General features: G+C 37.5%; 1 protein-coding gene across 3 annotated transcripts in view; it reads right to left on the bottom strand.

Annotated features, from left to right (window-relative positions):
- Positions 1 to 17,701, bottom strand: part of kcnab1a (potassium voltage-gated channel subfamily A regulatory beta subunit 1a) — a 124,211-nt gene that overhangs the window by 77,611 nt on the left and 28,899 nt on the right. The window lies entirely within an intron of this gene.

Here is a 17,701-nt window from a genome sequence, read left to right on the forward strand (position 1 = left end):
TGCAAATATACAAGCAGGCAACCACAATATGCTTGTCTCATTTGTCTGTTTGGATTCTCTGAATACTGTTCTTACTTGGGTAAAGATGCCATTATGTTTTGGGCCAATAATTGATGGGATGTCCTGATTTCAGGTATCAGTTCAGACTGCCAGTCATAGTATTTTGGAATGATTGGTACTGGGGTTACAGAGTTCACCTCCCTATTATTCTAAGTCATAATGCACAGTAGGGATGTGCACAACTAAATAACTAATCGATTAGTCGAAACAATGCACAGAGTCGAAAGATTTTTATTTATAAAATTGACTGTTTAATGTTTGGATACAAGTTATGTGTCATTGCACAGAGACGTGATGCAGTTTACAGCGTTGTGTTAAAAGAACAACGTGGCCCCTTTAAGAGGAGAGAAAGGGGGGGGTGGGGGGGGGGTGTTTGACAGGCAGGTCTGAGTCAGAGCGGATGGTGGGAGCAGAGAAAGTTAGCTGTGGCTTCACTTTACTGGCTCCCTGTTCGTTTTAGAGATGATTATAAAATTATTTTATTTGTTTTTAGGTGCCTCCACAATATCTCTCAGACCTCCTTTAACCTTTCACTTCTTCACGTTCCCTCAGGTCAGCAGACCTTTTAACCATAAAAGTTTACCCTAGATAACTATAAAAGTTATCTAGGGTAAAAAAAAAGTAAAAAGTGTTTTTATTTTTTATTTTTTTTATTTGTTTATTTATTCATTTATTTATTTTTGTGTTTGTTTTTTAAAGAAATAATTCCTTCCATGGAATTTGCAGTACTAGTACATCAATGGTAAAGTTGTAATTACAATAATTTATCTTCCTCAGGCACAAATATATTTCCTGCTGTTTCTCTACACACATGTACATGAAGATAGGAAAAGGCTTTTGTTGATGCAAGTCATAGGGACACAGTATAGCCTACTTTCTAATATTAATAATTTTCCTCAACACTCATAGCACACTATACACATTTACTGCGTCAGCAATGCAAAATAAGACTTGTCATTTATACTATGGTATTTAAAGGGTTAATGCCTATGTGTGTGTATTTCATAAAAGTAAATGTGTGTGCATTTTTGTGAATGGCCATGTGTGTTATGCTGATCTGTGTGTGTGTTTACGAAGTAAGGTGTTAATTTTGTGTGCCTTCCTGCCATTCCACAAGGTGTCGACCAGAGGTAAATGGAGCATTTTGCAACAGGGTCCCTCAAAACTAATTTTTTCTGCCTGTGCTTCTTTTAGTGTGCAAACACAAAGTAGATAAGACCGTGTGTGGTAAATGTCAGCTATGTTGTGTTTCTAAATGCAATTGTTTGGACAGAAGGAAAAATAAATATCATAATGAGGACTAAACAAATACACAGAAAAATGATTAGTTCTGTTTTTGTTTGTTTTTTGGGTTTTTTTTTACGTCTGGTTGTGTTTCTTGGTATTATCAGCAGATGCTCTTAAGGTAACAGCTGAAACATGTAGACACAGATGCAAAAAGGCTGCATCAGTACCCTGCAGATGTAGTTGTGAATGCCATGGAAATGTCATGGTAACCCAGTTGTTATCAGTGTTATTTTCCTTTTAAAGTCAGCATCAGAATTGGAGGAGGGAGGTGGAAATCCAAGGAATTCATTTAAACATGCTATTTCACACGTTTGGTAATTAAATGTATGTATGTATGTATGTATGTATGTATTTATACTGTACATGAGCCTGAGGCATCTTTTGTTTTGTTTTTTGTTTTAATTTTTTGGTGTTTGCATCCTTTGTGCTGACATGTCACAAAATTGTAAAACATCTAGCTCATTTTCATTTTACCACTTAGATACTAAAAGCTTCACTCTTCAGTTGATATTTAGATTTAAATAGAAAAGGTGCTTAAGGTCCATCTTCTATATGTTCATTGACTAACTACATTTCAGTCCTTGTGAATCGAAAGCTTCACACCATCTCTACCTCTACAATATCACTCACCTAACAGAGAAGGTGTCCACAGCCTCAGAACAGTTTTACACTTACAGTAATGGAAAAGCTCATTCAAGATCAATATAAATTCGTCCCTCCTGGGAACTGCAGTTTCCCAACCAATTCCATCATAGAAAATAACGCAGGCTTGAATCCTTCTCCTTCTCTAATAACCGGTGGAAAAGCGCTGAGTGAAAAAGCGTAGTGGTTACAAAGTGTGTTACTGTGCTATAGTGAGTACATTGCAGTGTACACATCAACTTAAATGTGTGTGAGTAAGGGGAGCCTGTGTTAAATATCAGTTCCCATCAGTAAGTGCCAAACAAATAAGTAACTGGATAAGATCTGTAGACACTGCTTAGAAATGGATGCACTTGTTTTCAATCTAAAGCACTTGAAATTAAGATAATTGCATCTCTGAAGCACACTAGTTACTTCAGTAAGTCAAATTGTCCCTGAGTCATTGACCTCAAGCAAAGAGGCCTTAAATCCAGCTGTAGTTCACTCATTGTGCACAGGAAGAAAATCCTAATACCAGACACAAATGCACCTTTCGTAAAATTTACAGTGAAGTTTGCAACTGAATGAAACAACCACAGATCATACGTACATAAAGATTACATCCTTTGAGTTAGAGAACTCCATAGACTGAATCAGTAATAGGTAGTGAGGTGATGTGATTGTGCTTTATGGATCTACAAAGCACCAAATCTTGTTGCCAGTATGAACTTGTTCCAATATGACTCATTTTACAGCATAAAAGTACAAACTACTTCATGGCTTTGTTGGGTCAACAACACAGTAAGAAACATATAATTGTCTGAAATGAGTGATGTACTCATAATTTTAGATTAAGCTAGAGGTGTAAAAGATCATTAGTCAACCATAGTAACAGGCATAAGTCAAGCTCAGCACACATCTCAGAAAATTACAACTGGCTAATCTTATACCAAGTGCTTTTTACAAGTTGCCTCAGACTACCTACTGTTACCATCTCCTTTGCAAACTGTGTTGCAACTGATGGGCTCCTACTTTCCAAATTAAGAATAACTTTACCAGTGTCATGAGTGTTACTGACACGGCTCTGTTTTGTACTCTTAGGATCTGTAGCTGTATACCTCGAGTATTCTACATATGTTTGTGGAGGAGCAGAGAGGTCCTAGAAGAGAGCCATCCTCCCAAATATAAAATACTGTAAGAGGTTGTTATGATCTGTGGTCCTGACTGTAATACTGGAGATTTTCCAAGATAGCAAATAGAGTTAGAGATTCATAATAACAGCTTTTTTGTGTGTTTGTGTATATCCCAATCAGGTGTAATGAAAAACAAAGTAATGCGGGATACTCATCACTGCTACACTTTTGGACGTCTGGCTCTGCCTCTTCTGGTTGAGTTAAACAGATTCAGCAGTCGGCTCGGAAGCATTTCTGCAGCTGTGTCCCATCACGACACATCAACCATGGATGTGGGCAAAAATTTTAAACCCACCCATATAACTAACTTCCCATCAAAGTGACTTACAATCGCTGCAGGTCGTGGATAAAAATAATGTCCTGTGAGCTTAAACTTGCCCCTTTTTTTAATAATCTATTAGTCAGGTTGGATATATTTTAGGCCATTTTTACCATTTTCCCGATTATCATCTGTTTGGTTTTTATTCTCAGAGTAGCTGCCCCATAAGCAGCAAGTGATGACACATTCATAACTCTGAGGGGAAGGCAATGACTGTGTCCTACTTTTGCACCTGAGTGTGTGTGTCTGTGTGTGTGTGTAGGGGTGTGTTGTGAGCTTGGTCAGCAAAAGCCCACACAGAAAATAGCCTGCTGAATTCCCCCTGAGATTTATTTTGCATGATCAGATTCCTGGTGTCACAACTCAATTTACAATTGATTTTTGGTTCAAGATCATGCATAAAGATGAGTTAGAGTACTTAGTATTTTAATTGATCTCATTTTCTATAATTAATTATGACTGGATTACTGTGGAGGTGTCTGGTGATAGACTGACGACAGGATGTACCCTTCCTCTACCGTGATGGTAGCTGGAGCTGGAATAGCCTCCCCAGTAACATGGACAGGAACTATTTTTTTTAACTAAAGAAGATAGAAAGAAGCCATTTTCTTGACTATTATAGAAATATATCATCTTAACTTTAAACCTTTTAGAAATCAAGGGTTATCTTTCTGAAATCTTAAAAGGCTCCCTCACACCAGAGTGGATAATAATACCTGCATAATAATCCACAGCATAAAACGTATCACTGACAGTAGTTTTGCATAAAGGCTTTAAAATTGTAAAATTATTAAACTTTCTTAGCAACAGAGTCATTGTATGACTGATTTTCCAAAATTTCCATACATCCATTTCATTGACATAACATGAAACTGTCATACACGCTCAAAAACTGTTAATGTTACTGTTACTGGGTAAAGAAAGAGCACCTCAGAGAGGCAGAGTCTCCCAGACATAAAGCTGAGCAGAGGTTAAGAAATATGAAAAAATAACTGTGCCAACAAATTGCAATTTCTGAATATTTCTCAGCATAACGCCGGGAAAACTGAATGTTCCATCATCTAAATTAACAAAAGATTCAGAGAATCAAGATTAATATTGAGTGTTCTATTTTCTGTTGTGTATTGTTGTGTGTTATCTACATTGTGCAGTATCATCTTTTTTAATTAGAGGTGTAAATGTGAAAAGAAAACATATCGAAGTGAGAGAAGATGACCAGCCTGTGTCATGTAAACATACAAGTTAATTTCACATTCAACGTCATTGCAGCGATAACGTCCAACAAATTGTCATTTTCTGCTTTGTGGCTGTTTTGGAAGTTATGAAAAAAGACACACACACACACAGAGAGAGAGAGAGAGAGAGAGAGTTTATACACAGTACACCCTTGCTTACAGTCTGCTTCGGGTGTCATTATGTAAGTTGACTGTGCAACACCAGTGTTATTTGCCATGTTTGTGACTATAAGCGCCTTTTCTTCTACCCATAGGACAGAGTTGTTCCCAAACACATGGCCTGAGCTGCTGTAGCAGGATGAGAGCGCTACAGAATCTGACTTTTTGTGCCCTTTAAGTTGTGCTGGAACTACAAACTAAAACGCTGGTCGAAAACACTTCTATAAAACTTCATAAAAAAATTTAATGACATCAGTGGTATTGGGGTCAAAAGCTTGTTGTGAAGGCTTATTGTAATCCTCAAACTATCAGAGTGCCAACCCTTGGAGAAAGAGGTATTTGAAAAAGCTTCTCCAGGTGTTACAACTGGGTTGAAAGCTGTTGTTTCCAGTATCAAAAAAAGAAAACAGTAAGTTGAACAATGCCCCTGGTGAGAAGGTACGTGTTGTTGGAGGATGTTTGTCCTCTGTAATACTTAAACCCCAACAGCAAAACACAGTGTGAAGGTTTGAAATTAGATAATGTTGAGAACCACTGCAGTGGGGAGGGTAGCCACTTTGCTAAAGCACAACATTTGCAAGGGATGCAGGACAAAAAAAAACAATATACCCAATGAAGCATAAGGGAGAATTGTCAAATGAGTAGAGAAGGTTTAGGTGTAATTATCTTCATATCCATGGTAAAAGACAACTGGATGCTTTCAAAATAGCATCTCATAAGACACAAAAAATAGTCAACCATAAACAAAAAACATTAAATGTGTCAATTTAATGATTGCTGTGGAATCATATTTTAAAACAAGAATAATTTTGTCAACCTGTGTTCACACTGCAAGCCTGAAAGTTCAGTTTCAACTGATAACTTCCACATACACAACGGCAAAGTTTAAACTCTTAATACTGTGCCCGAGATTTGCGTCATGGTAGCTGTAATCCGTGTTTGTAGCTGCACAGAATGATTTAAGAACTTTGTGAATTCTCATGTGGTAGTTCAAGCTATGCTCACATTTTGACATTTAAACCTGTATCTGATTCAGGAAGCATTTGAAAGGGGTTTAAATTTAACAGTGAAAAATACTGGACACGGTTTGACTTGTTCTCTTCACAGTTTTATGAAATAAATTCAGATGAGTCACTTGCTCAAAGTAGCAAGTGGCAAAGTTGACAAGGCATGGAAGCTGAGGGCTAAACAATTTTGTCCCAATATCTCCAGGAGGGATATATGGAGTTCCCAATATGCACTGGTTAGGATCTACCAAAAGTCCTTGCACCTTTTACCTCAACTTACTGACAAACCATGTACATGGAAACAGTGTTCCCTGGTGCCTGTATCATGCCAATAACTGCTTAATAATCTTAGGTAGACAGCAAGGCCTTGACCAGCAGTGGTGGGATGCACAGTAAAAAATAAATTGAAAAGCCAGCAGTAAAATATAATAATAAAAGTCTATATGCTTGGATAAGCTATGCCTTAAGTCTGCTTTTCCTATATTGCACAAATAGAATCACGAAATTATCCTAGAGAATTATAAAATTAAAATTTGAATAAGGATGCCACAAGCATCAGCAAATTGCTATATTCCAGTTATTGGGACTTCAAATAATAACCTTGCTGAAAGCTCATATTTGTCACTGGAAATGGAGTAGTTTAGTTTTAGTTTTTTATATGAGCAGGGCTTCCTGGGAAATAAGTCCATGATACCAGCTGAATGTCAAACATTACTTCTGGGGACTTATAGCTTGATCATTTGTGGCATTAAAGCATGCGGGTCACTTCACCAGGGCGTACCATGGGTCAAGGATACTACAGCTGTGAGCATATTACAGAGATGAGTCTTGCTCTAAAATCATCCACATGTCAACATGTCAACTGCAGATCATATTATACATAAGTTCTGGGTCTCCAATGAAAATATACATTCAATCTTCCATCTCTTCATTCAGAGTTGGTTTATAGATGGGCTATAATGTGATTCTAATGACCAATCTCTGAACTTTAAATAGTGCTTTTCATTTTAATTGAGCTTTTCTTTTTATATCTTAAAAAAATCTTGCAAAAAATACATCAGGCACTCTTATTTATTTTCTGAATGCACTGTGTATTGCCTATGTACAGCACTTTGGGCAGTGGTGGCTGTTTTAAATGTGCTTTATAAACTAACTTGAAACATGACATATCTTACAGGAAAAGAAGTCAATAATTCCCATACTTGCATTTAAAGCTATTTCCTCATACAGTGCATGTTGTCTGGATCTTGTGGCTCAGCATCACTGAACACCAGCTGAACAGTCTTAATCCTGGGCCATGGCCAATGAGCAGGGACACACCTCGTCACAAAACAATTCCAAATCAGCTTTTCATGAAAGGTAGAGTTTCTATAATCTGGTGGCTGAACACTGAGGTGTGGGACAGTGGAAAGATGCCAGACCCTTGCAGCTGACACCTCTAATTAAAGTATCAGCATTGCCCCCTAAAATATAATCACATCTACTCCAGAACAAGAAAAGACTGAGTTATAGAGTTTAATTGTTGCAGCACGATAAACCTCTTTAAGGACCAGGTTTTGTAATTTGCATTTAAACAAATAGCCTACTATAAATGTATCTAATGGAAAATCATCCCCTACTGGTGGACTGTAACAAAGTACAAGTAATTTCTTATTGCACAGTACTCAAAGGTAGGGTAGGAGATACTGGAAAAACGGTTTTGAGGATGCAACATTTTGAAAACACATAATTCAAAAGTCCAAACCCCTTTCTTCAGACTTCACCCTGAAGCCACGCCTCCAAAGCATAAAAACGCAGAATGCCTGTTCCCGAGGGTTCACGATCGCTGGGCAGCATTGACTCGCTAACCTTCGCTAACATTTTCGTCATGGTGATGTGTGTGTTTTAGTTAAGTCGGTAAACCACACACAGTACCAGATTCATCTCTGTTTGAAATACATGGTCTGTTCGCCTCATACATTTGCCAATTTGAGTCCAAACCCCATCACACACTAACAGATTTCTGCACCAACTTGTCATGTCGACAGCCCACAACTCATGCCAACTATAGCCAACTGGGCACAACTGGAAATCGAGGAAAAAATCTGGCAAAAAGTCGTGTAGTGTGTCCCCAGGAAGTAAGCTTACTTAAGAGGAAAGAAGACAGAGAATTTAACCAGGAAGTGGGCTGAGAGGTGCAGTGGGGTGACGGACAGGTTGGCTGTGGAGCAGTTTCTGGTCAGCACCAAGTCAGGAGTATTGCCAGCTTTGTGCATTCGAGAAGTCTGTACCAGTTTGAGATTGAAAGAGTAGATGAGAGCCAAAAAGTCATTTGCCTGTGTTTTACTAATGTGAATGTTCATGTCCCCCATGAAAATTAGCAGCGTGCCATCATCAGGAATGCCAGAGAGTATCATGTCCATTTCAGAGACAACCTCATCTATATTGCCTACCGGAGGGTGGTAACTGACCAGAATGTATGCAATGATGGGTGTAGAGACCTTTACGGCGTGATAATCAAGTGATGAGCAGTTAGCCATAGGACAGAGAGAGGTAAAGTTTCCACTTTTAACAGATAAAAATGCTTGAATCACCTCCTCTTCCAGCAGAGTGAGGTGTTTGGGTAAATTCTGCATTGACAGAAAGGACAGCAGGAGTAGCTGTGTTTTCTGGATGGACCCAGGTCTCAGTCAGGGCTAGGACCTGAATGTTTGAGAAAATTATCAATGAACTAATAAATTCTGTTTTGTTCACTGTGGACTGACAGTTCCAGAGACCGAAGGTAACAGAGGATGTGGCTGTCGTGCATGCCATTGGAAAGGACAGGATTTGTGGACTGTGTTGTCTATGGGTGACACATCTTGGTCGTACCCATACCTGAAAGGGATAGGTTTGAAGCACATTGTGCGTTGATTTGGTGGAAGTCATAGTTTGTGCCCTTACTCGGTGGACTCAGGCAGGTAGACTCACAGGTCTTTACCCGATGTGGGCTGATACAATAGCTGACGCCTCGCTGACACTTCAGCTCACCATGTATGGTAAAGTACCTGGAGCTGACACAGCTGATTTCACTTTGCCTGATTGCAATGAACCGACTGAAACTGCCTCTTTCTGCTTTGCCCTGAGCCGTAAACAGTGTAAAAATTAAATATATGGTCAAACATATAAACGTGGCAAAATACCGTAAATGGATTCTGGACTCAGTCTTTTTTGTTACTTTGTTAGTGGCATTTAACTGTGCAGGTAAACCTAAAAATAAAAAAAAAATCTTATTTACAAAATTATGAGTCCAAGTGTGAACTGTGTCACAATAAAAGCACAATTACAAAAATAACCTTTCAAATAACCAAGTATGAGATTTTCCAGTATCACCAGTAGCATCGCCTGTATCACTGGTCATTAAAATGATACAGTCCACACTACTGATGTGTTAACTATACAGAGTTAGCACACCTAATGATACTGTAGACCACCACATTAGCCAACACATTCACCAAGTACTTTTACTTTTAATACTTTAAGTATATTTAAAAGTAAGTACTTACTTTTACTCAAGAAAAAAATGTTAATCTGGTACTTTTACTTGAGTACATTTTTGTCTGTGTATATAATAATTTTACTTATAGTATGGTGTTTGAGTACTTTCTCCACCACTGTCATCCCAGTCACTGTCAACATACAGAATGTGTAATCATCTCAAAAGTAATAACAATAATACAACTGCCTCATTTTGTCAGCATTTGAATACCAGAGGTAGGGTTGGTTCTTTAACTCTCTAATTGTCTCTAACACATAAGAGCACTTTAAAAGGACATGTATTAATATAATTGTCAATTGTTTCTAAAAATTTGTCTTTCATCCTCTGACTTATGCCCACCTTGCTACACAAACACGGACAGGCAGATCACAAATGATCCTGTAATCATTTAGAGACTGTCATTATTCTCTAAAGAGCATCAGATTACAGTCGGCTATTTAGCCTCAAGACTGCTGGAAATGGTAAGATGGGCCATAAACCTTTATCTACACCATCTCAGGACTGTCTTACCGTAGTAGGTGGTAGTGATTAATGCTGAAAAATATGAGCTACGAGGGTTAGTAATTCTTAACTGGATAATTAATTGGTACTGTTTGTCTTCAGTGTCATGGTCTATGGGTTTTTGTTATGTCTATAGACATTAGCTGTGTCCCAATTCAGGGTCTGCACACTTCGAAGTGTGCAGACCCTGAATTGGGACACACCCATTCTGTTTAATTCTGCTTCTGGTCCGTGTTCCAAACTTGACCACATGACTGCCATACACCTGCACTGTGTTTATCACCTTACTCGGGTTTTCCTCGTCTTTGGATTTAGATTGTTTTCTAAAATAAATGTTTAATTTCAAGTTCTTCATCTTGGTTTCTGTATAATCAAATGTGACATTCATGTATTTTGTTTCATTTTATGATTACTTACATAATTCTTAATAAGCACTAGTTCTATTCTACCTTTCTATTATATTATATTATATTATATTATATTATATTATATTATATTATATTATATTATATTATACAGTCATTTGGCAGATGCTTTTCTCCAAAAGCACTTACATCTGAGAGTAAGAACAACACAAGAAAGAAATCAAACAGGATGGGACATCATAATTAAGTAGTGATCAGACTGCTGTGAGTCCATGTGTACCCAGGTGCTGTCATGTAGTGCTAGAGGCAGTGTATTTTTTTTCTTTTTCTTTTTCTTTTAGTCCTTTGTTTAAATACAAGATTATGATTTCATCACATCATATCATCTTGTTCAAGTTCATCTATTTTAAGTGTAAACTTAATTACTGAGGGGTTTTTTTCTTAACAACAGCTTGATTATCAAGTCCAAAATAGCATATTAGAGTTACAGTCTAAAGTAAAACTCTACTATAGAGTTGATACAACTATACCAAAATGTGAAAAAGAAATAGTTATCATTGAATCACTGCTACTGGTGAAAAAAAATAAATCAGGGGAGCTGCATATAAATTCATCTAATATCATAACAAATTGAAATGAGTATCAAAACCATTAATAATAAGAACACTGCCAGAAAAAGAAGTAATATTTATCCTTTAAATTCATAGTATTCAACCTACATTCAGCAAGTGAAACATACCATTATAATAAAGAGACGAAAAGGCTTTTTCCTCTTTGAAACTAAGTTTTAATTCTAAACTTCAACATTAATCTTACATTAGTGGAAGCTTTGTACTTTTATGTTTTCATGTACAGCAGTCTGTGACTTTAAGTTTCTTAATGTTTAAGATCACCAGACTGGTTACCATGGTAATATCTATGCAAAAAGCTAATATGATGTGATGTGTCTGAGTGGAGATTATGCGCTTGCACAGACGAAGTAAGACCTCCTGCTGCATACACACATTACTCCAGGTGAGCTTCAGTTGCACTGAGTACAGAGGGGTTAAATCTTTTCTCCAACTTGCACCTTGCAAGCATGTACGCCTACACCACCAGCACCACAATTAACTACTTAGAGCAGTGTTCCTGACTGCAAGAGGGTCTCCAGATATGGACACTTGATAGTCAAGAGTGGTAACAACAAGAGAAAGCCATCATCTCAGTAATAGCATTGCTATGGAAACAGTATGGAGGCGTTATGTGTGTGGGGAAAAGCAGAAATAAAATAACACCAGGAGAGAATAAAGGTGCTAGATTGCAACCAGGCAGCATCTGTAGGAATCAAGGATATGCAGTGGTTACCCTGGAGATGAAAGGATATGGTAAGTATGGTAATGACACCAGGCATTAGAGAGAATTTGATCAGTTAAAATGTCATGGTTGTAGTGATATGTACAGACAAAACTATAATTTCTTCAATGAATGAGCTTTTCAGGAATACTTGCTTAGAGGAAAGTCATTGCGCATGGCTGAGTACACCCTTCAAATCCTTAAAAAAAACTGAGTGGCCAATTCACCCATAATCTTATATCATATATTGTGTTGGTGACCTTCATACTTTTCCGTTAGCAGACCTTGTTTCTTTCATACACACACATCATTGCCAACATTTTTCTCAGTTTTTAACTTAAATATAAGATTGTATATTTTTTAGGTTCACACAACACCTAAACCCCTCAGTCAAAAAAGCTTTACAACTAGATGCCTTACTTTTTAAAGCTTACACAACATTTGATTATGGTGCAGCCAATTCACTGTTGACAAATGCTCTGAGTAAGGTTACTTGAAAGGTTTTTTTAAAAAGAAAAAAAAGAAAGATGGATCTAGATCTATAGCATGTGTTTCACAGTTCAGCTTTGTAGAGATGATCATTACGTTAACTGGATTACATCAAACAACTTTCTCTACTCTGAAATGCATCTGCTCCCTGCTTCAGTTTCCTGTTGTAATTAGCTGATTATTATTGGCAGATAGAAAATTGACTTTTTATTTTGCATTTATTTTTGTTATCCAACATGAAAATACCAAAGGGAGGACAAAACTGGCTGTATGCAGGTGTGTGGTGTCATTTCTTTGTTGTTTATGTTTATTTAATTTGTTTTGGAATTTAATTTGAGGGTGGAAATCTAAGAAAAACAACTTTAAAGTCGCTGTTGAAAATTTATACGGGTGTTACACTCAAGTTCTTTGATTATGACTGTTGGTTTGTATGGGCTAGGTCATTTCTCTTATCCTCTTTAGAGTATGACAAATTTTACATTCAAATGCTTAGAGTTCTAAATTTTATTCATATCTAAAGTGTAACAGTTATGCACAATATAGTATCACAACCTCAAATTAACAGCATGTTTAAGTTGCATTGTAGTTTTTGGAGAAAGAGCTTTGTAAAAAAAAAAAAAAGACATAATATGCATAATGCTGAAATTCATCTCTTGCCCCACTTCGTAGGAAATAATGATTAATGACCATGAAGTGTTGAAATTAATCCACTTGAAAATAATAGGGAGGAGAGGCAGCCATGTGAAAGAGAGCTCTTATGACCTGCCAAACCACTTAAGTCCTCTGATAAGGGTTGCATTGTGTCTGTTAATCACTAAAGTGAGACCATGAGTGGAGCCTGAAAATAGTGTATCCTTGAAGGTTGCTTGAGGCTGGCTGAAAAGAAAGTCCAAACTTTCTAAGCTTACTTTTATTCTGTGGCATAAAATAAATTGTATCTGCTGATGCTATGAGTTTTATTTTTACCCGCTGCACCAGCAAGAAGTAACTTACAATGACACTTTCCTTAACGGGATACAGTATTCATGCAACTCCAATCTCTAGATAATGTAACACATGTAATAAATTAAAAGACAAAAGAATTAATTTATTTTATTTGCTAATTAACATTCTTAACTATGTTTTCATTCTATTTAAACATGGGGAAACTTTTAACTCTTTTATGCCTAATGCATCATATTTGATATGTACAGTTTCTGATACATATTGCATCACTTTATGGTAAGAACCTTGCTCAAAACCCTGTTATATACAGGCTTATACTTGTCTTTTGCCACATGGTGGATACCTTTTGAGCTACAATAATTCTAACATGTCACATGGGAATTCTATGGACGTTCCAGATGGGAGAATGCAATTTCTGTGCTCTAGAACGTCATTATTTTTTTGCAAAGCAGGTGTTGTCTGAACATTTTGGTACATCTATGAGCAGAAATAGTTTCCCTGATGCAGAAGTCCAAATTTTTGTCATTTACATACATTTGCATGTAAACATCCAAACGTATACTGTTCTAAATAAAATTTATTACATTTTCACTTGTTAAAAAAAAAGCCATTTGTGCTTCAAATAGATGGAAACATTTTTGTTTTGTTTTGGCTGGAGTACATGAGTTGTAGGAAAGCTCACAGTTTTTCTTACCATGTTAATTTGTGTCGAAAAGGAACCAGTTTAAATTAGTAGTGGATCTGCTGATGTTCTGTACATGTCAATGCGTTGCTTAATAAACAACAAAAAAAAGTTTTTGTGTTTTTGTGGAAGACACATTTTTTATGGAACTCACATGAGCCCTAAGCTTCAGATTGAGATAGGATTTAATGTTTAGTGAGAATGTTGCAACAAACATTGTACAGTAAAGCAGTTCTAGCTGTTGTTGATGGTTGATATTAAGTTGTAGCAATAAGGAATGCATTGGATCATTGAATGACCTCACAAAAACAGCCAAAAAAAAAAAAAGAAGGAATGCAAGTGTGTATTGATTTGTGAAAGTAAGTGTGTGTTTGGGTATGTGCATGTGCATGCTTGTATAATTTATATTTTACATGTAAGGGAATACTGATCACTCAGGTGTACTTATGTGGAATTTCTGCACCATATCTCAACCCATTTATCAAATGTGCAACATGCAATGCCCCAAGCAAGATTTATTGACCTGTGTATCAATCGATTTCATTACTATGCGTCCCTGCAGGAGGCGTTGAATGTTTTCATGTTATAATAATACAACTTGGAGGACTGAGAGTAAGAGAAATTAATGGCACATATTAAAAAAATATTAATGCTACAAGCTGCATTACATCAACTCTTTGTGTTTAGGACGTTACTTAAATTGTGTGTTGAATTGGATATACAGGAAATTCAATTAGCTTCACACAGTAACTGAAGATAAACTAGAAATAGCTTCTTATCATTGTTCTGCATTAGCAAAGGCACCAGCACAAGCTATTCAATACTGATAATAAAAAAAAAGTCAATAACACATCTTGTGCAATGGAGAGATGTGAATATATTGAGCTTCACTGTCTCTTCTATTTCCAGCTAAAATTCTGGCAGTGACATTCTGAATGCACTGCCCAGACTCCAGAGTCAAAATCATTATGTTCTCCTGGTCTGTTCATGTAAAGTTTTTAAGAAACAGAAAGTTGGTCTGTAAGCCTGTGAGTATATTTGTAAGGCTAAGATCTGCAAATGAGCATTAGCTCTGTAGAGGACATGTGAAAAGTCATAAACTTTAAAAGTAAAATGGAAAAGTACAGCTAGCAGAAAAGGACTGCTGCACCTGTACTGCATTGCTGCAGAGACCACTGATGTACTGAACTGTCTGTTGTATCAATATCAGTGTATTTCAGTTCATCAAGTGTGTTTCTCGGATAGTGCTGTAAATCAAAAGAAACACTTTTCTGCTTGCACTTACATGCTGAAATAATGATAAATACTGCAGTACAGTCCACAAGGTAGTTGTGTGTGTGTGTATTTGTGTGTTTGTGTGTGCTCATCCAGGGTCTACATCATGCTTTAGTTATGACAGACATCTTTCTCATCCCAGTGTCTGTCCCTTGTAGTTTCCCCTCTTCTTTTTTTTCCTAATAGACCTTGAGGGAGTCCAAAGTTTATTACTTTTTCTTAGATAGCATCGTACCCAAGGACACACACACACAAATTGGCAAAGACTGGCTCCATTCCTCTATATTAGAATCTGGGAAGTGACACACAGTTACACACATACACACATAAAAGTAAAGAAAAGTGCTGATCTGAGTAAGAACAAGCTTAGCCTGCGTCAGTGTGTCAGCTTGGCGCTGTGAAGTAGAGATGTGTGGTGGCCAACAAAAAAGAAAAAACTAACAACTTGACCCCAAGGACTGAAAGCTCAAAGACAAAATGACTTAAAGAAATGAGGGAAGAAAGAGAGATCCATATTATTAAACCCTAAAAGGCAAGGTGACAGCAGGAGGCTTTAGAGGAATGAGAATTTGTTTGAGACTGCTGAAGAAACTCAAATGGATTATATTGGCCTCTCTGTTTCAAAAGGTCTCTCTTAAAATCACAGGAGGTGACAGTCCAGCCTACTCCACCTTTTCAAGAAAGCAGAAGCACCTCTGAAAGCAACATTTACTTTGTTCAAACATTCACTCCTCATCTGGTAAACATGTAGCACAGGACACATGGTGGCATTTCTCAGTGCACGTGAACAGATGACTTTTAGCTTCTCCGAACCACAACCATCAGCTTTGCACAGGCTTTTTTTGTGGCTGGTGATCAATAACTCCAAAGAGGAAACAGTGCCATCAATTATGAAACTGCACACACATGATTAAAACATTTCGATTTGAACATTGCAACTCTTTGCACCGATAAAGACGTAGGTTAAGCTTTAAAATTAAACAAAAATTTAACAAAAAAGTGATACAACCCCAGACTTGCTGTTCTTTAATCTGTGTGCACACTGTGCAAATACAATTGTAAGTGTAACTGCAGTTTCAGTGCTCCATCTTGTGGTAACACTACCACCCAACACTGCAAAATAAACTACAATACACCTCATGGATTTGCTTCTCTCATTTAATCCTTCCCCTGGTCTCCCAAAACTCTCATTTTGCATTGTCTTTCTCCAACTGAGCAACTGTACTTCACTCAGCCACCCACATGAACATTCAAGTGTTAAACATCTTTTAAGTGGCTCTATTTCCTCTCTAGGGGTTCATCACACACCTACACTATAACCCCTCCTGTGCACTGCACCATTGCTGTAAATGAGGTGTTTAACTGTAGCTCTTCTCTTGAAGACTGTCTTAAAATAGTGGTTAAACAGAAAATTAATTGGAAATGTGAGACATTAGAAAAGACAGTAATCTCACAAAAATTGTCATCAGACTTCATAGCTTATCATTATGAATTGTGTAACAGTCACCTTGAAGATCACTTAATGAATTTAAAGTGCAAGGATGAGTGCATGAGAGAGGGAGAGAGAGCGAGAAGGAGAGAGGAAGAACACAAAGTTAAACTTGGCAAGGCTACTTTTCTTCTATGTAAAGCAGTGTGGGAGAGTAAGATGAAGCTCCACTGGGGCATTATCCTCAGGCAACCTCATTTAAACTCAAGGAGAGAACTGACTCCTAAATAACTGCTTATCAGTCCTCATCAATAATGGATAAATACCAAGAGAGGGGAGGCACAAGCAGTGACACCTAAAGACCAGAGCAGAAAGAAAGACCCAAGAGGCAACCAAAAACAGAGATGGCTCATACACAGCTTTCTTTTTCAGCCCAGTCTCCCCACAAAATGTGTAACAGTTACATTTGGCCAACAAGTCCAAAACTTAGTACTGTCACAATCCATGGTTGTAAATTATTCACATATCCTGATGCCAATGCTTTCTATTAAGTAGCATTTACATGACATGAATCCCAACTAATGAACAGTAAAATGTACAGACCTAACCATGTACCAAATTATTCACAAGGAAGAGTATGGTAAGAAAACTGGGAACAGGAGGGGAATAAGAAAAATTTAAGGGTTGTGGAAAAATGCAGATCTATGGATTAGCACTTTCTGCCACTACCTCTTTGCTCTATCCAAACATTTGAAGCCAAATGAACTCCCTAAAATATGTGGAAAGTGGGTGCCACAATGCAGAAAGAGGTATTGAGATGTTAAACATGCGAATATCAGCATGCCTTGCTGATATCTCCGCATGGATGAAGGATCGCCACTTTCAGCTAAATCTGTCTAGACTGAGCTTATTGTCTTTCCAGCCAATCCTTCCTTACCGCCACAGATAAGCGTACAGCTTGACTCAATCACACTTGTGCCAACATCTTCTACCAGGAATCTTGGTGTCATGGTAGACAACCAGCTGACCTTTAAGGACCATGTTTCCTCGGTTTCCCGGTCTTGCCGATTTGCTCTCTACAACATCAGGAGGGTCAGACCCTACCTGACTGAACACACGGCACAGCTCCTGGTCCAGGCTCTGGTCATTTCACGCATTGACTACTGCAACTCCTTACTGGCTGGCCTGCCTGCATGTTCAGTTAAACCTCTGCAGAACGCAGCAGCACGACTGGTCTACAACCAGCCCAAAAGAGCTCATGTCACTCCGCAGCTAATTGCTCTTT

Source organism: Melanotaenia boesemani, chromosome 9 (genome assembly GCF_017639745.1).
Source record: "Melanotaenia boesemani isolate fMelBoe1 chromosome 9, fMelBoe1.pri, whole genome shotgun sequence".
In the NCBI taxonomy this organism is placed as follows: domain Eukaryota; kingdom Metazoa; phylum Chordata; class Actinopteri; order Atheriniformes; family Melanotaeniidae; genus Melanotaenia; species Melanotaenia boesemani.